General features: G+C 45.7%; 1 long non-coding RNA gene across 1 annotated transcript; it reads left to right on the top strand.

The window, feature by feature from the left end:
• Positions 1-3676: 3676 nt before the first annotated feature.
• LOC119237024 (uncharacterized) lies at positions 3677-13071 on the top strand. The gene is made up of 3 exons (XR_005123179.2): positions 3677-3790; positions 8322-8482; positions 12918-13071. It is a non-coding gene; the product is annotated as an uncharacterized LOC119237024 (long non-coding RNA).
• Positions 13072-21902: the final 8831 nt, after the last annotated feature.

Genomic DNA, 21902 nt, shown 5'->3' with positions numbered 1-21902 from the left:
TTACCCATTGATCTGGCCTTGTGTATGGATGTGGGTTTGCTTCGACCCTCTACCTGTCATGCAGTAAGATGTCCTTTCTGCTATGCAGGCAAGTGGACACACTTTAACAAGCAGGGGTGCACACTCTCCTGGGAGCCCTTCCGGTGTCTGAAAGCTTTTCACTGCTCTGTTTTTCCTGATGCATTTCTCCAAAGATCCTGAATAGCTCGTGATAACCATCCAGTCAATTTTGTGTCTCCCAGTTGGATTACCAGCCCCATCCTGCCCTGTGGGAGGTGGGTTCAGTCATTTGTCTCTACTGGTTACTCTCTGAGACTAGAGTTTTCTGAGACGCTAACTCCAACTCTTCATTCCTTCCCCACACTTTCTCCCGTCTGGAGTTTGGGTTTATTTTTCTTCCTGCCTAACTACTTCTAATATACTAAGTCAATAAACAGATTCTCTGTGGTTACATATGGCAAACAGCTGAAATTTACAGTTGAGAGTAAAATTTCCTCATTTGGGAAAAAAAAATCATTTCACAGATTTAGAAAGTGGTCATTCTGATCTCCAGGGCAAATAAAAGTGTTTTATAACCTTCCACAAAAGCTTATGCCTTGATTAAATTTTTATTATGAATTATTAATTATACCGAGGAAACACAGAGGCCTAAACCTTTGCTTAAATTTGCTCCAGATTGAGACACAAACTAAAGGCGACAAGAAAGCCTGAAGGGGAGGTTTAATGATGAGCAACACATATAAAACTATCCGAGCACTTTCATCTGCCAAAGCCACCAAACCAACTATGTAAATTGGCCCGTGTGCCCAGGCTGTGGAGGCTGGCAACTGGTCTGCAAGAAATAGGACCTCTTCAGTCTCTTTCACCTGGCTTCTCTTCTGTGTGGGGGTTTCCTGGGGCATTGAGCCTTTGGAGACACAGAGACTCTTCACTTCCTGGCGGGCCGTGGTCAGGTGCTAGGAAGCAGAGGAAGCTGCTAGGAAGCAGAGTAGAAAAGCAGCCCAGAGTCTTGGAAGACAAGCCAGTGGTAAGAAATAGCAGCCCTCTGTGCTCATGACTGATTTGTTCAACCAGGGCCACTAAATACAGGAGAGCAGGTTGCTCAAGGACAGGGACCAGTGGTTACAGGCACCAGCTCACTGTGTCCTTGCAGAACCTTGCTCCTTGCTGTAGAGCTGTGAGGCAGGAGCATCCACAGTCTGAGCAAAGGCGTGATATGCTGTTCAAATCTTGCTTGGGGATCCATTGCATGTGGGTACAGCAGGTAGGAGGGGTGGGCCTTCATTCTTTCAGAAGGATGTGTTTTCTAGAACACAGAGGGATTGTATGGATAAGCAGGGCTTAAAATTCAACAGATCAGTGCTGGGGATACCTGTCATCAAAGGGCTCATGGTGACTTGGGGAAGTGGACAGACAAGCAGAACATACCAGCACCATGGGGATAAGACCATCGTCTTTGGGTGTCTATCCAGATGGAACTGGACAGGAGAGGCTCAGGGAAGGTTTATTGAGGAGGACTTCTAAATGAGGTCTGACAAGTAGAAGGGGCTGGAGAGTGAGGCCATGGAGAGTGGAAGGCTCTGAAGGGAAAGGGAGCTACGTGATCACTGTGAGGAAGGGTGAGGGCTAAAGGGCAAAAGAGAGTGGCTTGTGTGCCTGGAAGACAGGGGGGCATTGAGAGGTGAGTGGAATGTGGGGCTCTCCAACACATGTGCTTGTGGTCAGGCCATTTCAAATGTGAGCATTGATTCAAATATGAAAGAAAAGGTAATGCCCATTCCCTTTCCCCACTGGTCAGTCAAGATTGGAAAGCAGAGCTTTCCAAATGGTCTTGGCGCTTGATGGGCTCCGAGCCCAGTTTCTCCCCTTTCTCCTGCATCCTTTCAATAACAGGGATTAAAGGTATACATCTGTCTGTGTTTTACAACATTTTAAAGAGTAACTAACAAAAATGTGAGGTGATGGGTAATCACCAGAGTTCTAGGCATGGAGGGCAGCCCCCATGATTTTTGTGCCCACTTCTGAGTTGGTTGCTAAGAGCAAACAGAAGGTGTTCTTCTGCAGGAAGCTCATTCCCCATCAGGCACTCCAGAGGAGCGCAAAGGAGAGCTCTTCTACTTTTTTTTTAAGATTTATTTATTCATGCACACAAGAACTGGGGTGTAAGCCAGAGGTGCAGGGTGTGGGAGGATTCACCAGAGTCCAGTAAGTGAAAGTTGCCGTTACCCCATTATCTTTAGCGGTTCACGTCTCTCTGTGGGCTCTCAAGCTCCCAGACAAGCCTGGGGAAGAGTCTCTACAGAGACAGTGTGGCATTTATTTGGCTCTTATTCATATTGAATTCAGTGTTCGTGGAAAGTGGCATGTTGACAATACTGCTCCTTAGCGCGACATCACATAAATAAGTTTGAAGATACTGCTTAATAAGAACAATATAAAGATAAGGGAAGTGGTAGAAAAAACTGAAAGATGCTGTTTCCTCCCTAATATCTGCCATGAATCATTTCTCAGAGGGAAGACAGAGAACAGAGGTGCCCGGGGACAGCACATTGGCTGGGGGCGGGGGGCTGGCGAAGGGCTTCCTGAGAGGGGCTATCACAGATTTCTCCCACTGCTTTGGTCTGAGGCTGGGCAGACAGGGAAGAGGAGAGCTGTGGGGCTGGTCTCCAGAGCGTGGCGGAATGGTGAGCTTTCACTGGCATCTAGTCTGTAATCTGCTTTACTGAATCATTCCATCTGGACACTGCAGCCACTCAATTAACCAGCACCTAATAAATGCTTGTTGTGAGGCAGGCACAGTGGGGGAGCTCTGAAAGAAGTGGGCCATTCTGTCACCACAAAGGAATGACCTCAACCCTCTAGGACTTCTCTTTCCAGAAAAGCCTACACTCCTACCTTGTCCTCATTTACTCAGAGGGAAAATAAGGTGCAAAATTCCTAGTTTACTTTTTTTTTTTAAAAGATTTATTTATTTATGCCTACAACAGCTGGAGTGTAGGCCAGAGGTATGATGGGGTGAGATGATTCACCAAAGACAGAATGGGGAGCAGAACAGGTGGATCTATTGAAATACACTGCTGAGGGGAGCAGCAGGCCAGGCAGGAGAGGTCTCCTGCACCATGTGGGTTAGCTCCTTGGCTGGGGATTGAACTCGTGCAGCAGTGGCTGGCACTAGCTTGATAACGCGGGACTTCAACTCCTGCACCACCAGAGAGGCCCCCTTTGAATTTCTTGAGGGAGAAAAGGTTCTTGGAAAAACATTGTTTATTCCTTTCTTTTGGATGTTCTTTCCTGGAATTTAGGTCAATTATAAGTCCCCCAAAGACCCCTTGGGGGTTGTTATTATTTGTTTTTAATGAGGAGATGTCAGGAACCGGCTTTAGGGCAGTTGAGAAGACTTTGCTTGTTACTCTGCTGAGCCTGGCAGTTGCTGTGCTCCAGGGTTGGAGTCTGGGAAGGAGAGGGTGTGCACACCGGCTGGGGCTGGCTCAGCACACCACCCCAGCGATCTTATTGGAAGAAGACTCCCCTCACCCTCATCAGAATATAATGAAAACCAGACGGTCTATGGTGGGATGGTAGAGGAGTGGGAGGAGCAAACAGGCAACAGGTGGTCCCACTTCAGGTAGAAAATAAAGGGTGGTCCACAACCAGGCAAAGTGCCGAGCAAGGGAGCTTCCGCTGTCCTACCCGAAGCTAGGCTTTTCCTGTGCTCCTCAGCACACCCGGCAGAGGCAGCTGCTAGTTGGGAGGAGCTTGAGGATGCGGGTGTGACCAGAGAATGACAGAGGTATGCCTGGGGCAAGAGAGAACTTTAGCTTGGGAAGGGAACTGAGGAGGAACGTAAGTGAAGGAGTTGGCATTTCAGAGAAATGTATACCTCTTGGGTACCTGTTGGTTTGATTCAGGTGCATGAAGTGGCTCAAATGGGTTTTAGAGATTAATTAGCTCCAATTTCTAAGTTTAGAGTTGAGGAAATTGAAGCCCAGAGAAGTTTCAGCTTGCTTTTAGTCACCTGGCGAGTTTGCGGCCTGGCAAGGGCCTAAGATCAGAGCTGTGATTCGTGTCTCATCTTTGCTCGGAAGCTGGAAGTGCCTTTAGCTTGACCCTCTGAAGAAGAGGAAGAGCCCATGAGGAAAACAGTGACCTTGGAGTCAGATGATCTTGGTTTTGGGGTCTAACTGCCCCAGTTCTCCCCCTTTATTTGCCAGTATGTGTTCCCAGGCTTTTCAGATGACACCTCCTCATTTGCAGGCTGAGGACATGTGGGGATCAGTAGGGAGAAAGAGTTCAAGTCCAGCGAGGCTCATCGGAGTCCTTTGGGGTGTCTCCCCCTTCCTTCTTTTGGAGGTGGCAGTTACTGGGCAACATGACCCCTGAGGAGGAGATTAACTGCCTCAGATAGGAAGGGTTTATCTTGAGGTTATTGCAAATGTGCCTGACTCCTTAATCTAGTTCTGTCCAGATCTGAACTGGTAGCCAGATAAACTGTTGGCTGCTGGATTTCATGTATTTATCAAGTCTAAACAATTATAAGAAGGCAATTATCCCCTCGGAGGCCTGTGACTCGAAAGATAAGCAATGCCCTGCAGGCCTGGTTTCTGTCATGGATTCATCAGCCGTCACTCCACGCTCCATTAGGATTGTCTCCTCTTTCCCCACTGTCCTAAAATCTAAAGGAGGTTGGATGTTCTAACACATCTGTTTTGGTGTTCTTTTGCCCATAGCTGAAAATAAAATTGAATAGTTTTTATAGGTGGATAAATCCTTTTTAAAGGCCCCTTTGTTATCACCATGGGGTTTGTGAGCACTAAAAATGGGTTTTGAGGGGCCAGTAAGAACTTAGATCAGGGTTTGCTCTAGCTGGAAGGAACTGAATGACCCAAGCACCAGCCATTTCATGCTGTAGGTGAGGATGCCAAAGTGCAGAGGGCTCCAGTTGTCTTGTGGAAGGAACGTGCTCTATAGAGATGGGCAGGTGAGGGTTTGAAGCCTGGCTGTGTCACTGACCTGCTGTCTGACCTGGGGTAACTCCTGGAGCCCCGATTTCATCATCTATCATACTGTGATAGATGCATCACAGAGCCTCATTGTAAAGGTACCAGCTGTTTGCCTCTGGTCAAGATCACATTGTAATTGGGAGCACAGCCAATGACAGAATCCTAGCATCCTGCTCCCAGATCTTCTTTCCCTTAAGCTGCAGAATCTTCTCCCGAGCACTTCGATTTACCATTAAATAACAAGCAAAGATTCTTCTTTGTCCCACCCAAAGTGCTAGTTCAGTGTTTCTCAGAATGGGTCCTTCCAGATGGTCTAACACTCAGTTCCTCTCTGAACTCATGTTTATACAATGACAGCATCTATATTTTTTCTGGAAGTATTAATGCTCCACTTGCCATTGTATTTAGGGAAAACCAGACATCACCTCATGAACGTCTCATTGAAAGAGAGTGTCATTTATTCCATTCATTCTGGCAAAATTTCTGTTGAGGTTTGGTGGCAGCAGGAATCCTGGGAGGTTTTCTACCCAGCCTGAGTGTGTCACTGGTCCACATTTGGGAGTCCCCCGGGATGACAGATCCGTTTCCAAGTCAGGGACTACCCCCGAGGTCCCAGCACTAGTCCCTGCAGCCCGCGCCAGGGCGATGTCTGCGCCTCGGACACTAGGTGGCGCCACAGGAACATCCTCGCGTTTGCAAGCGTGCAGGACCCACCACCGCGCCGCGGAATTCTCGGCTTTTCCACGCAGGGACCAGCTCGGGAGGGCCACCTCTCACCACCCTGCTTTCCGGGGAGGGCCTGATGTCGTCCCACCCGGTGAGGGGAGTCGTGACCCACTCGGTGTGAGGATTCTCCAATGCAGCATTTTAAGCAGCAAAGGGCTAAGCGTGTTTGCTCCTCATTAGTGGCTGCCCGGCTCTCCCGCCCCCAGGGTTATTAATGACTCATTTGCTTTGAGTGGCATCGTTACAAGGTTTTGGAAGCGCTAAATATACCGCTCTGTTTTACTATTTTTAAGACTACAGACGTGATACAAATGATGCTTACCTGATGGGTGCCTCCAGTTGGCCTGAAGGGGTTGCCGTGGGGACTGTGAGCGGAGGGTGGGGGGGGGGCAAGGGTGTTAAGTGTCTGGGGAACGTGTCCCGATGCTGTTCTGCCAGGTTTCCAGGGGCCTGGGCACCCCTCGCGCCCTCTGGAGGCGGGCGGGGCCCGGCGCGGGGTGCGGGGTGCAGGTGGGGTGCAGCCTGGGGGTGGGGGGGGCCGTCGGGCCCCCAGGGTTCGCTTCCACAGCTGGAGTCACAGCATTTCCCTCCTCCCGGTCCCGTGGGAGCTTTCCAGTTGCCCCTCAAATCGCAATAAAGTTTCCCCACTTCAAAGTCTGTAGCTGTCCTCTCGCGTTCCAGGCTGCATCACCATTTACACTGCCCTCATTTCCTCTGCCCCATCCGAGACAAATGGCTTATTGGCCCCTCGGAGATCTCCAGTTCCTGCCTCCACGCCGCCCTCTCCCCAGCAGCACCCCTCCGCTCCAGTGCTGGGCTGCTCTCTCCAAGGACCCGCTGGTCTGGACCCAGCAGGCACTGGTTTGGGCTAGATCTGGGGTCCCTCCACCACTCCAAGGCCTCCTTCCTCTTGCATCCTGGAAAAGTAGACCATGTGTGGCCCTTTCCTTGCTTAGAGCTGAAGGCACACTTTAGGTATTCTTGCCCCTGTTACCAGGGCCATCAAATCTGGAAGTACTTTTTCTTTTCTTTTTTTCTTTTTAAAGATTTATTTATTTTTATACAAGAGCTGGGGTACAGGCCAGAGGTGCTGGACGGTGAGAGAATTCACCAGAGACAGAGCAGGGAACAGAACAGGCGAAATACACTGCTGAGGGGAGCAGCAGGCGAGACAGGAGAGGTCTGCCGCGCCATGTAGGTAGCTCCCTGGCCCGCCAAGACTCAAACCCGTGCTGCAGAGGCTGCGGACAGCTTCCCAGTGCTGCCCTCAACCCACTGTGCCACCGGGGAGGCACTGGAAGTACTTTCTCAATAACAGCAGTTTCTTTTTCTTCCCCAGAAGGCTGCCTTTTTTTACTAGTAAGCACAATGTCCTAGGAGTGCAGGCTGGAACATAGATGGAAATGTCAAGTACGTTAGCCTCTGCTGTGAGGTCAAAGAGATGCTAGAAAGAATGGGAAGAGTTGGCAGAAGAAAAAGGGAGAGAGGAAACCAGAGTTACCAGAACTAGGGGCCCCCGATTTGCAGGGTTGTCTGAACCCTGCGTCTTGCATCTGAGCTCTGGGTAAGTTGTTTAAATTCTTGAGCCTCAGATTCCTGTTCTGTGAAATGGGAATACTACCTACCTCTCAGGGCTATGGTAAGCATTATAAACTATTGTATATATGAAGTGCCCTCCTGGCAAACAAGAAAGGTTAATGTATGATAGGTGTTACTTTTTTTTAAGATTTATTTATTTATGGATACAAGAGCTGGGGTATAGGCCAGAGGTGTGGGGGGTGAGAGGATTCACCAGAGACAGAGTGGGGAGCAGAACAGGCAGAATGACTGAAACACACTGCTGAGGGGAGCAGTGGGTGAGTCAGGAGAGGTCTGCTGTGCCATGTGGGTTGCTTCCTGGCTGGCCGGGGGATCAAACTCATGCTGCAGAGGCTGCAGGCAGCTTCATAGGTTGTGTCTTACCTGGTTGTGCCACCAGGGAGGCCCCCGATAGGTGTTACCTTTTTCATATTGAAGCTAGTACTCTGGCCTTTCACCAAACTTATTTACACACATCCAAAAGATTTTGCTCAGTGAAATAAGCCAGAAGGAAAAAGAAAAATATCGGATAGTTTCACTTATAGGAGGAATATAGGGGAACCAAATAAGGAATCAGGAAAAACAAGTAACAACAATAATCAATTAAAAAAAACAAAATTAGTAGGCAATGATAAATCAGAGACTTTCTGCAGGGGAAGTGGCGAAAAAGGGATCAAAACAGGAGAGGAAAAAGCACAAGGGACTATGGTGATGCTTCACAGGTAAATTGGTGGTGGGAATTTTTTTTTGGGGGGGACTACACCTCAAAGGAGAAAGCATCCAAGCATACATTGTATAAAAATGAACAATGATGTAAAAAATATACATATACATATATATATATATAAATTAAAAAAAGAATTTGGTGAAATAAAAACAAAAACAAAAGAACCTAGTTTCAGCTACATGTGGGATTAGGAGAATTATTCCCGGGCTATTTGTGTATAGTTTTATGGGCTAGAAGTTTCTCGCAATGAAAATGGAAGAGAGGGTGACTGGCTTATTTTCTTCTCCCAGGACTCGGGAATAGAGATTTACACCCCTGGCGATAAGCTGTAGCGGGAGCATGTTTGCTTCCCCTGGTGTTCAGTGGGGATTTCTCACCGACCCCTGGCAAGAAGTGTTCTGGGACACCCAATATTGCTGAACTACCTCATTTGAAGGAATAGCACCTGGGAGTAAGTCCACCTTTTACTTTTTTCAAATCAAATTTTATTGATTTGTCATCCATTGACATAACCATATAATTTGGGGAGTACAGCCTTGCACCTCAACATGTGCACATGCTTCCCTCCACCCAGGCTCCACTACCACTATACTCTCATGTTACACCCCATGGTCCCCACTGTCCCCTCCCCCCAGGTAATCACATGTTTTCTTTCTATTTATTGTTGTGTTCTGCCAGTTTGTTTTCTTTGATTTATATTCTACAAATGAGTGAAACCATCCGGCAATTGTCTTCTACTTTCTGACTTACTTTATTTAGCACAGTCACCTCAAAATTCATCCTCCACTCACTATTTGGGCTACCAGCAAGCATAATAATATACAAATCAAATATGTATTAAGTAAAGGTGTGAAGAATATTTTTATTCATTTTAATCTGATATTCAAATGAGGATGTTGTATACAATGTTCTATGACATGTGCTTCAGAAAAGCCACATCTAAGGGTCTAGCCACAATGGCCCACTGATAAATTCTTTAATGTTTTAAAACCTAGGAATTTTAAAGCCTGGGAAGAAAAGATCTCAAGCCATCTGACCTGAAATACCAATAGCTACAAATATCAATTTCAAAAGTTATTAATTTAGCCTATTTTTGTTGTTAATGATCTCTAAAGTAGAATAAAATATTTTATCTCTTCATCTAAAAAAAATAAATAAAATAGTTGAGTAGTACCCACTGAGTACATATATATGTCGCAGATTATTTATCCAGACATCTGCCAATGGCTTTCAGATAGGTTCCATGATTTGGCTATTGTGATTAGCACTGCTATGAACATAGGGGTGCATAAGTCTTTTCAAATTAGTGTTTTCATACTCTTAGGGTAAATATCAAGCAGTGGTATTGCTGGATCATATGGTATTTCCATTTTTATTTATTTATTTATTTATAAAAGATTTATTTATTTATTTATACAAGCACTGGGTACAGTCAGAAGCGCGGGAGGGTGAGAGAATTCACCAGAGCCAGAGCGGGGAGCAGAGCAGGCAGAAGGACCGAAGTACACTGCTGAGGGGAGCAGCGGGCGGCAGGAGAGGTCTGCGCGCCATGCGGGACCCTCCTCCAGTGGCCGGGGAGCAGCCGGGGATCGATCGATCTGGCGCTGCAGAGGCTGCGGGCAGCTTTGCAACCCAGTACTCAACCGCTGCGCCACCGGGGAGGCCCCATTTTTATTTTTTTAAGGACTCGACATACCATTTTCCATAGAGGCTGCCCCAGTTTACATTCCTAGCAGTGATGTATGTTCCTTTTCCCCACATCCTTGCCATTTTCTGTCTTTTTGATATGGGTGATTCTCACAGTGTTGAGATGATATCTCACTGTGGTTTTGATTTGCATTTTTCTTGTAATAAGCCATATTGAGCATTTTTTTTCTTCGTGTGTCTGTGGGCCATCTGTACGTCTCCTTTGGAGAAGTGTCTATGCAGGTCTTTTGCCCACTATGTTTTTACCTTATTGATATTTTGGGGTGACTGTGTATGAGGACACTGGAACACAGACAGGGAAACTCTGATCCCCTGTCTGCATCCCCAGGCTTGGTCCAGCATATCAGTGGATGCTGTAGGCCTCACCTGCCCCTACATGGTCACCTTGTCATTCCATGGGCAGAGCAAAAGTGCTGAGGTTCGTACTGTGATCCTTTCTGAGAAGGGACAGACTCTTCTTCCAGCTCAACATGGTTAATCCCATGCAGCTCTGGGACTGTGACAGTGAACAGGGGAGACCTGGGCTCCCTGCTTTGGTTTCAGTCCTCCCGACTCTGCGGTTCTTGGTCCACCAAGGGAACTGAGATCATTTATTAATAAATATTATGAATGCAATTGATACAGCTAGCTATCCTCTGTGTGAATGGCTCAATTTATTAATGCTCTGCAAAAGATGGTTCCTTCACTTACTAGCAGCCTTATAGAATTTCATTAAAACTGGCTTAATTATTTTTAAAAGACAGCTCAATTAAATGCTGTACATTCCTTCTATGTGTGCTTGTAAACCTGTGTTATATGTTTCTAACTAATATGTATGTATGTATGTGCATGTGTGTATATAGATACATATACATTCAGTAGATATACACACAAACCCACATGCACACATACCTTGTGTATAGGTCCACACATGTATATGTATGTACACATGTAAAATTCATTTAACACATATATACATATGTGCATATATATTACTTAGCATTTGCTAAACAATATATATATATACAATTTATAAATAATGGTGTGAAGCAATTTAATTACATGGCATAAAGTGTTAGGAAAAACACCTAGGAACCAGGCCCCCTTTCTGTTGCTAGCTCAGAGTAGAGGCCATCCCGTAAGAGGATGGTGTGGGTGACTTGTCAGTGGCTCCACAGTGAAGTCCCAGCTGCAGGAGCACCGCCCCATGTCAGGAGCCAGCAGCTGGAGAGGCAGGCTCTGACCTTTGCTTCAGATCAACTATCCCTTCCCTTCCCAACAGCACTGAGATGCCGAGCTGGGGACTACTGGGGCACATGTCCTTGCTGAAGGAGACACAGACTTCAGGTTTTGTTTCTGGAGCTGGCTGTCTAGCTTTCCTAATGAGCAAATATGTTCTCTTTAAGGAAACAAACAAGCAAAGCAAAAACACCAATTCATCTGGGTTTTATTCATTTGTTTTAAATACAAACAAACAAAAGGACAGGGGAGAAGTGGTTATTTCTGCACCACTATTTCAAATGCAAGTTACTCCATCACCATTGGGGTGTTTGCATGGTGCTCGGTCCCCATAGGAGCCGCAGGGCTACTTCCAATGGATATTCCTAAGGCTTTTTTTCTTTCTGAAATTCCCAGCGTTTCTTTCAAGCCCATTTAACTGCAGATTTTGTTTATTCTCCCGGCAATCAGCATTTAAAATAAGACAAACAAGCATTTTTCCTGGTCCATGAATCCCTGCTGGCCAACCTCCACCTGCACACCTGAAGCCAATGTGTCCAATTGAATTTCTCTGTAACCCATATCCCTTCAGAGACCAGCCCCCTCCACATCCTAAGCTGGAAATAGAGAACTTAAGCAGGGCAAATGTAATTTTAAGAATTGCTAATGATGCTAGAAATCTGCAATGCAATTAGCATCATTGGATTTGGCGCTTCTCGAAGGCACAAAACTCCTTGTCATACCGCGGTGGCAGCGCCTCCATGCACGCTGGTCGGCCGGGTCTCCTGGCAGCCACTTCCCACCAAAACAGGAGCATTTGGTTAAGCTTCCTCTGTTTGCTTTCTCTGCTACTGACTTCTTTGTCTCTTTTCTGGGTGGTGGAGGGATGGAAAATTTCCACTGGTTATATTCTTAGTCCTCCAGTGGAACATTTTATTTTCTAGGTAATTGGGATCCCCACTTCGTGCACTAATTTTGCTTTCTTGGATTTCAGTCCTCCAGTTCAACCAATGTTCCCCGCCCCCCTCACCTTCCCCACCCCCTGCATCCTGGGGACTCCAGTCATTCTGGAACTGTTGATTGGTACCAGAGCAATCATGGGTTTCCCCAGTATTATCCATCATAAGATATACTTTCTCTCTTTTTTTCAACTTCAACCTCCTTTTCTTTGCCACCTTCCATGCCTCAGACGTAATATGAAGAATTAAATATAAGAAGAGATATATTAAAAATATGAAGAGAGACAGAGGGAGAGAGGGCGTGAGAAAGGAAAAAAGAGGAAAAGGGAAAGGGAGAAAATGAATTTTTGGCTGTAAAGCAAACCTTCACTTTTTCATAGGAAAACTATTTTTGCTCTCTGGAAAAATAACATGGACCAGGCTAAGAGGTCACAAAATCCAAAAGATGCTCTTGATGGGCCTGTTCAATTTAGCAGAGGTTTCTACTCTAGGGATCCTGTTTCAAACACAGAGGCCCAAATCAGAAGCTTGTAGAGGGGGGCTGTTCCTCCAAGATTCCAGATGTGTCTGTGAGACATGTTATGGGGCAAATTGATTTCACCCTTGGGAAACTAGAGATTTTTCAAAGTTATGTCTGTAAAGCCAGCTAATGCAATTCCCCATTAGTGCATTAAAGTGTGCCCTTATTAATTCAAACATAAAGGCAACAAAATAAGCTGTTAAATTTAAAATATAATACATATATAATGAGGAGAATGTGTGAAAGGCTTATTCAAATGAAAATACAGGAGTGTTTGAACTACTGAGGTATCTTTTGTATTGAATTATGAGCATATGTAATAGATTTAATTATTAATTTCCCCATTGTTCTATGCACACAGACAGGGTTCAAGGCACAGTCATTCTCCGGCTTTCATAGATCTAATTTGTATAATTATTGCCTGAATAAAGAATTGCTCCAATTCCTAGCTCTCTTTCTTTTTTCCCCCTTCTAAATACTATTTCAATGCTGCATTCCGAAAGGGGAACACCTGCCACTTCTTCAAAGTCAGCTGATCATTTGGAATGATGGACGGCGCTGCTGCCGATGACGTCCCCTTTCAAGTCTCTTTGTCTAAGTGAATTATCGTGCATCCTTTTAATTTTATTGAACAAATTACATTTGTCAAGGTCTATCTTTGTAAATAAATGATAACTAGAGACACATGGATGTGTATTTCTGCTGTTCAAGGGCTCTTGTTCCATTTCTGGAAGCCAGATGAACATGGAACAAAGGAGAAACTTTCCTCTAAAAGCAATTATCTTTCTGCATTCCCATCAGTATAATTATATTGCAGGGAATTTTAAGAAGCTGTAGAAGTAGAATTGAATGCTTAAAACTATATTTGCTGAATTGCTATGCAAAAGTTGAGCTGGCTATATTGCAACACACCAAAGAGTCTAACTCTCTCCTGGCCCCATATTTCTTTAAGTTTATAGTGTGTCCAGTGATGAAGACTTGGGGTGAGGGATAGGCCATATTTAGGGGTTCCTGTATTTCTTGAACGGAATAGCTGATGACACTACTGAAACCCAAGAGCTATAAGTGACTGGGAATGTATACAATAAAACCACCTATTGCCAGTCTGTTTGGAAAGCATCTGATTTGCATATTGCCCTCTGCCTGGAATAGAAACCTACTAGCTTATCAACTAATGCACTAATGGTGGTAGAATAAAGAGGGGATTTCTCATAAAATCATGATAGCAGCAGTACATTGCCCCAAAAAGCAAGTGAGCAGCTGGTTCAGAGAGATATTGAATGTGGTTTGTGTGGCTAACTGTGTCAATACTGCATGTCAACAAGGATCATTTCTTTATCATTGACTCCCCCATACTTCAGTGAAGTAAATTGTGTCATCTTATTGCAGAAGTCTATCAATAATCTCATCCCTCCACCTTCCAATTTTTACAAAGTACCTAATGAACATTTGGGGGACAAAGGAACAATAAGAAATGACAACAGAGTCAGAATCATGGACTAGTTTAGCTGGCTGGTGGGTTTTGAGTTATGACACAATTGGTAGGGTAAGATCGTGGTCTAGCAATCCTGAAAAAAAAGAAACCAAGAATTAAGGATGACCTTGTATCTTCACGGAGAGATGAGTAGAAGTGTGAATTAGAAGCCAAGAAAATAATATTTCCAGTTAATGAGAGTCCACATGGAGCAGTGGAAGGAAAAAGTATGGGCCCAAGAGTTGGATATGGGGGCAGCGACTGGCCATCTCCAACTAAGATATGAAGAATCTGGAGCAGGATGGTCAAATAGCTTAAGTTGAAATTCTGGGTTTAAGATCATGAATCCCATTATACTCGGCACTGACTCCACAGAAAATTGGTGGAGGGGAGGAAGATCCATGTACTGTGCTTTAGTTGCTAGAAATTTATGAATGTGCTGAAAAGTGACTTATTGCTGAAGACAATGAGTCCAGTGTTTTCTATCTCTAATTTCTGTGGCAGAGGTTTGGTGATAAGCAAGGGCTGGAGTCCAGGGTCTCACTGAAGGCAATATGGTTGGTCTATAAAATAGGTTTAAAATGGTGCTTTGGGCATCCTTATTGTTGAAAAGACTCCTGTAGGGTAAATGAAGATTGCTCAGGACTCTTGGCTCTGTGACTATCACCTATGGCCTTGAATGCATGAGGCGCTTGGGAGTGTGGGCTCAGGGTAGGCATGCCTGATGGTGGACACCTGGAGTATGGTGTGGGCGTGCATAAATGGGCACATCTGAGCCTGAATGCTGAGCGTATAGGGGTTACAGAGGACCATGCAGCAGAGTGCAGTGGAGAGTGGTAGAGAACGGCTATAAGAGGAAAGAACATATAGAGATATGCAGAGGCGGGCAAGTTGCTGTCTCCCTGCTGGCTTGTTTTCCCTGTGTACTATTAGAAAACCTGTGGGGCTGATGCCAAGGGCTCCAAGGTTCTCTTAAGCTGCCTGAACCAACCATGAACCTTTCCAGCCTGGGATGGTGGCAGAACAACTACTGTTTCTGGAAAGTTTTTTGACTGATGTGACTGATTGGATTCAGATCATCTCACAAAACAGGTAGTAAAGGGAGGGACAGAGAGAACCAGTGTGTCTAATTTAGTATTGAATTCAGTTTCCAAAACCAGTGCTGATACTATACCTGGCACTATGAATAGAGGATCGCCTATGACATGGTGGCTGCAGGACTAGGTTTGTCTTGCGGTAAAGAAGAGGTGAGGTAGGAACATCAGTGACTGGAGGACAGAACGATAAGGGCCATGACAGGTTTGCGGGGGGTGGGTGGGTGTTTGGCAGTACAGTGGAGGAATACTCAACTCAGCCTGGGGGGCTGGAGTGGTCAGGGAAGTGACCCTGGCAGGAAGTGAGGCTTGAGTGAGAGATCAAAGTGGGGGCAGGGGAATGGTAACAGAGGAAGGCTATTTGAGGACCAGTGACATAAAGCAGTAGGACTCAGTAAGGACACTGCTAATATTTCCATGCAGCTGAGAAGGAGGGTAAGTGAATGGAAGCAGATGAGGCTAAGGAAATCAGCACCTGCCAGGTGAGGAGGGTCTGGGGCCCAGCCAGGCAGCTTGAACTTTATGTCCCATATTGTGGGAAACACAAGTGGATGATATGATCAGGGTCAAACTTCAAAGCTTCATGCTGAGAGGTGTAACAGGCTATTGGGGCACCATGCACAATGAAGAATGGGACCTCCATTCAAAAACCAAGCAAAAAAAAAAGTATTGTAAAGATTCTAAAACAAAGAGCTTTGTCCTGGATTCTGTAGTGTCTCAAACTGCCAGGGTATTTTTTTTTTTTTTAACACTTTATTTAGTGTCACCTTCCTCAGGCAAAGTGAAAAATGGAAAAAGTGAAAACTTGTTCCTCATGGGACAAGTAAAAACCCTCATAGGGGCCTGGGTCCTACCCCAAAACTTGTGGGGTGGATGTGGGTTGTCCACCAGTTGCTGGACTCCTGTCCAGTAGCAGCCATACCAGTTGGCTGTGCCCCAGCTACAGGTGGAAAAGTGGAGCCAGGCATCTCCCCTTCCCAGCGGCCATGTGTCTCAGCCCTCAGTAGGCAGCCCCAGGGGTATTGCAGTGCCTGTGTTAGGGTATACTAGGCATCTGGCTCTGGAATAGGCTCAGGGCTGACTGGCATCATGGCACTATCTGCCCAGGATGGGACTGGTGCCTCCAGGCCCATCTCTATACACAGTGATGCATGCTCACCACCCAATTCTCACCCTCTTTATACCAGGGCCAAGGCTCCTGCTGGGGTTGGAGTTAGCAGGGCAGTGATCTCTGGGGGGCTCTAGGGGAGGAAAAGTGTGCCAGGACTCAGGTGAGCAGGAGGCTGAGAACTTGTCCCAGGAGGCAAAACACATATGAGCCAAGTTCCCAGGGTCTCAGCACATGGTCTATAGTGTCATGGACCTCACCACCAAAATACTAAATTATTAAGAGTTTCAAGATGGCAACCACAGAGCAATAAATCTCCTGTGGGGCCCTCTGGCCCAGGTCTGTGCAACTGCAGGGTTTACCATGAAGGTCTGCTGTCATTGGCAGCAGTGGGCGGTAAAGGAGCCAGGCTTAAGGCAGGGAAGGCATTAGGAAAGGGCCTGAGCTATCTGAATGAGTCATGAGAACCTCAGCTAAGGCTCAGGTGGGAATGGTGAGGAAGAGGAGAGAGGAGATATTAGGTGCATGCGAGTGAGCGAGTCAGTGGGATACAGGATACCTTCTGGATTTTGTGTGGGCAACTGGTACTTTATGAAATACTTTTATCATTTAATCTTCAAAATAGCCCCACGGAATATATATTTTTGTTTTTCCACTTTCTGGTGGGGAAGCAGCACAAAGAAAAGAGGTAATTTATCCAAGCTTACCCACTCAGAAGACTCGGGACCCAACCCAAGGCATTCGATTTCAACACCACATTCTATCCACTATGACAATGGGTTCCTCTGCTGTTCTGGATAACTCTGGCCTGTTGTTCATTCATTCATTCATTCATTCATTCATTCATTTCTTCATTTCACAAATACTCATCAAGTGATCACAGTGAGCCAGGGGCCCATCGAGGTGCCAGACAAGGCGATATGTTGGTAAACAAGCCAGGCAAGGCCTCTGCTCTCACGGAATGCCCATAATGCCCATTCGAGCAGGGCCCAGGTACCAATTTAATCAGAGATTCCCATAGGGCTTCAAGGGCCGATGGGAATCATTATTTATTTTTCTCTTCTGTTTCTTGACCCAGTTTGTAATGAATTAGGGTTTGATTAGCTGCAACAGAGCAATCATGACTACAGTGAGAGGAATAAGTGTCCTTTCGACCACCCCTATCCAAAAGCTGTGCGTAATTAGAAAAATCAAAACCTAGTGCTCATCATATCCACTTGGTTTGGCAGAGTCTGTCCATTTTGTAGATAAGTAATTATGTCGTTTTATTCTTTCATTAAAAAAATATTATCTCCTTCAAAGAACGTTATAAATTGCAGACTAAAAGACTGGGCACTCCTGATGAAGGCTAAATTTCAAAGTATTAAGTTGTTGCTGAGCCAACAGCATGGCTCTCAATAATGTCCAGATGACTCAACAGTGTGGGTCAGAAGGCACTTAACCGGCTGATGACTCAGCCCCGCCCAGTGTCTTGCACCACAGAAGACCGCCAGGAAGGCATGTGTCGAGTCGTGTTAGGATGAACCACTTTTCTCCCCTGGTGCACAGCCCCTGAGCTGGGGTGGCTGCCAGATGGCACCAGAGCTAGAACATGAGTATTCAGGGTCTGATGCAATGACAGGAAGTTTGGGGACTGAAGTCCTTTTAAAGGCAATGCTTTCTTTGATAGGAAACAACATATAAGAAGAATGATCACAAAGTGAGTAGCCATAAAGCACTAAAATCACTATCCTTGCCAGGAGACCTTTCCTGACCTGATGATATCTCTCTGGTCTGCCTTGTATCAGAGATCTGGGGTGGATGTGACAGGAAAAGCTGTAGTAACTGCCGGTGCACACCAGCACACAGAGGATGTCTCCTCATAGTCCTCGGCTTCTAAGCGAGTGTTAGAGAGGAGGCTGGAAGGTTAATAGGGGTTGACTCTAGAAGGTCTTGTCTGTGGTAGGTATGCGAAGAGTGGTGAATTGATTCAAACCAAGGGCCATAAAGGGATCTGAAGACAATCCAGGGACCGACTAGACCTTCACATCTTCCCTCTGGGGCTGGCATGGCCACCACCCTCTACAGGAGGCCTCTTTGTTGTGTGTTTGCTGTGTGAGGTGTGACTCTTCCTGACAGCATTTCCACTCCAGCCCCTGACATTGCTCTGTTCTAACATGGTCCTTCTCCATAGTAACAGAAGCTTCCACTGAGTTAACACCTCAACCCATTAAGCTTAAGTGCTTTTCAAAACATTTTATTATTGGCTGAGTGTTTGTGAAATGGTTTACCTTGGACTCCAACTGCCTTCAAGAGGTTTGTGTCTGTCCCGTCTTCCAGAGGAGCTGTGCTGCACACCCAGTACTTTCTAACCCCCAAATCATCACCTTTCCTTGCTTCTCTCTCCAAAGAGCATGATATCCTCATGGGAGGGCCATGAAGACTTTGATTTTAGCACAGTCAATTTAAAGAGGGATATCATCCCCTTATAATTTTTTTAAAAGATTTATTTATCCATGCATACAAGAGCTGGGGTACAGGCCAGAAGTGTGGGGGGTGAGAGGATTCACCAGAGACAGAGTGGGGAACAGAACAGGCAGATTGACCAAAGTACACTGCTGAGGGGAGCAGCAGGCGAGTCAGGAGAGGTCTGCTATGCCCTGTGGGTTGCTCCTTGGCTGGCAGAGGATCAAACTCGTGCTGCAGAGGCTGTGGACAGCTTCATAGGTTGCGTCTTAACCGCTTGTGCCACAAGGGAGGCCCCCCTTATAATTTTTTTTTTAATATTCTATTTACTTAAAAAACTATACATGGGTAGAATCAGCACGCCAAGGGCAGGTAGTGAGCCCGTGACCAGATGGCTGAGGAGTGGAGCTTTCCGTGCTGCTCCATGGAGTGAGAAGCCTAACGGATCATGGCCTGGGTCCTCTCCAAGACTTTTTCTGATAACAAGTCTTTAATGACTGCCAGGCACCTGCATCTGCATTCATCTTGCAATCATGATGTGACAGTTTGGCTATCCAAGAAAATAATAATCATTCATTAACATCTTATTAAAATTACTTAAAAAGGCACACCAGTATTTTATGGTAATATCATGTAAGAGTCAGGAATCTTGGGCACACTTGACCAACTCATGATGTATAGTCAGAGAGCCATCTGAGTGAGTGTGTGTGTAAGGAGGGGAGTCGGTATTAAGCATCAAAATGCTATGATGTACAGTAAGTGCAACAGATAAGGTACTGATTACAGTAGGACCATGACAGGTTCTGTTGTGATTTTCTTTCTGTATCTCATATAGAGTTTGCAATATAAAAATGAAAGCGAGTCATAAACTGGATAGGTAGATTAAGTAAATGCTAGAATAAAGAACTCTTTGATAACAAACCAAAGTGCATATTCACAACTGGTCAGATTAATTCCATCGATTCCAGCTCCCTGTAAGAGTGTTGTCAGACAGCGGCAGCATCTAATCTTGAGGTAGGCAGATAGTGGTGAGCTGGCTAATCAGGAATAATTTTAAAATCAATCTACGGCTAAAAGCAGTGAGCTTCAAATCACCTTACTGCATCAAGCTGCAGGGTGGGGGAAGCCACTGTAGTGAAATAGAGTAAGAACAGAAGAAGCGGAGCTTTCCTCATTCCAAACCTTTCCTGCCCTTTGATTGCTCTGGGACCAAATATTCCTATTCCTGAAGTTTCCTGAAGCTACAAGTATCTCAGATCTTCCCAGGGCTGAGCCCTGCTGCCCTCCTCACTCAGGGGGTGAAACTGCTGGAGGCAAGTGGGAAACCTGGGAGAACTCTAGGGTCTGCCTCCTTGGACATACCTGGGGAGCTGTAGTCCACTGACAGTGAGGCCCAGTGGGAGGGTGGCTGTTGTCTTGACAGCCCGGCTTCTCCAAAGCTCCAGGGCTTTGGAGACACAGCAGGAAAGAAGAGAACAGCCACACCAAGTTTCTAGAGGGTCCTTGACTCAGAGCATGATGACAAAATCCATGTCAGGAGGAGCTGGCAATGAGGGAAGAGTGGTCTCAGCCGCAGCAGGACCCAAGGAGAGCTGCTGGGTCCCAGATGTGCTTCCATCTAATTGGAGCACAGAGTTGTGGTGGGAGCTGGTGGGCAAGGCAATGTTTGCATTTTACAAATCAGACACTCTTCTGAAAACCCTCCTTGCATCACCCCCTGCCCTCCAGTGTGGCCTTGGCTCTGTGAATCTAAACCTTTTCAGCAGTATATTAATGACAGCTAAATTGTCATGGCACAGCACTGGGTTATTTTGAGCACTGCCTTTCAGCCATCCCACAGATTCTCTGGATTTGCAAGAAAATGTTTTTCTGCAAGCACATCTGTTTTCACTCTCAGGTATTCTTTGTGTCACATCCTTACAAGTAATGACGAGAATGGTGACGATGATGATAGCAGCTAACATTTACATTTCAAAATTAATTTCATCTTCAAAAAACCCCTGTGAGCTAGACACTGTTACTGGGCTAGGCGTCTAAAAACTATTGAGTCAGAACCTCTTTCACCTGTTCAAGTCTGGCCACTGGCAGCCACAAATGCAAACAAAAAGGTCTTTGGTGCAGCAAAAGAGAAAAAAAAAAAACAAAAACCCTACACAATTTAGTCTAAACAACAGGATGGAGGAAGAGAGAGAAAGTGGAGTTGCAGCTACAAGAGCCAGCAGGGTGCAGCAAATGCCTGCAAATGCTGAGGTCAGGGGCTCCCCTACCTGCTGCAAGGGAATTGGGGGAGGTTTGACTCCCACCCAGCTGGTGAGAAGGCTGCTCTGCAGCAGCTCCAACAACAAAAAGGGCAAGCCTACGCGCATCTCTCACTTTTAAAAAGCTCACAAAATGGCCGCTCACCTTTGCCACTTTCCCAGCAGCCCCTTTGCTCAGGAAGTCAGGAGCAGGGATCGGAACACAGCACACCCAGGTGTTATCCCTTCCTGCCTGGACAGTGTCTGGACATCAGGGAGTGGAGTTTGGTCTCGTCTGCACTGGACTGCTCCAACAGTACTATTATTGTTCTCATTTTACATATGAGGAAATTGAGCACAGAAGTTAGGTAGTTTAAGGTCACACACTGGTAAGTGGTGGAGACAGATTCAAATCCATTGTCTGGTTTTGCCTTCTTTGTACTTAACCACTTGACAATAGTGTCCTTCATCTTCTCTGTTCTTAAAATCTCGTAGGCTCGTGAGTCTAAACCATCATTTATAGCGGCCAGAGGTTGTGGAAGTTTGTGTCAGCTATCCAGAATCCCCATCCTTGTATGATATGTTCGTTTATTGACCACCTACCTCCTGCCAGACCCCCATACTGGGGAGAAGACCAGAACAGAAATGAGTTTACAGTTTTCTGCAAAGGCAACAAATTAAACAAGAATCCCAGGGATATACAGCTTGGGTTATACTAGATGACGTGTTAAAATAACAATAGCTAACACTATTGAACATTTTGTTGTATATTATTAGGCATCACTTTCAGGGTTTTTTAAGGATTCTTTCATTTAATCCCAACAAAAACCTTATGAGGTATTATTTTATTCCCATATTACAGATGAGTAAATAGAGGTGCGGTAAGTTTGCATAATTACTGAACAATGCAAGCCAAGACCATAGGAAAACACAACTGCAGGGTCAATCTAGCCAGGGACTTAGGGGGTGCTGTTCCAGGCACCTGGTGAGCAGTCCTCCCTGAGATAACCAGAAATGATCTTCACCCAGTCATCACTCAGAAACATGTATCGGGCATCTTTGACATGCAAAATATCAAAGGAGGGGGTGGATGCAGAGATGGACAATAGAGTGTTTGCGTTTAAGGAGAC

The sequence above is a fragment of the Talpa occidentalis genome, unplaced genomic scaffold (genome assembly GCF_014898055.3).
Source record: "Talpa occidentalis isolate TD23 unplaced genomic scaffold, MPIMG_talOcc4v2.1 talOcc4.9, whole genome shotgun sequence".
Classification (NCBI taxonomy): domain Eukaryota; kingdom Metazoa; phylum Chordata; class Mammalia; order Eulipotyphla; family Talpidae; genus Talpa; species Talpa occidentalis.
Note: the sequence above shows the minus strand (reverse complement) of the source record. Positions and strands in the feature narration are given on the sequence as shown.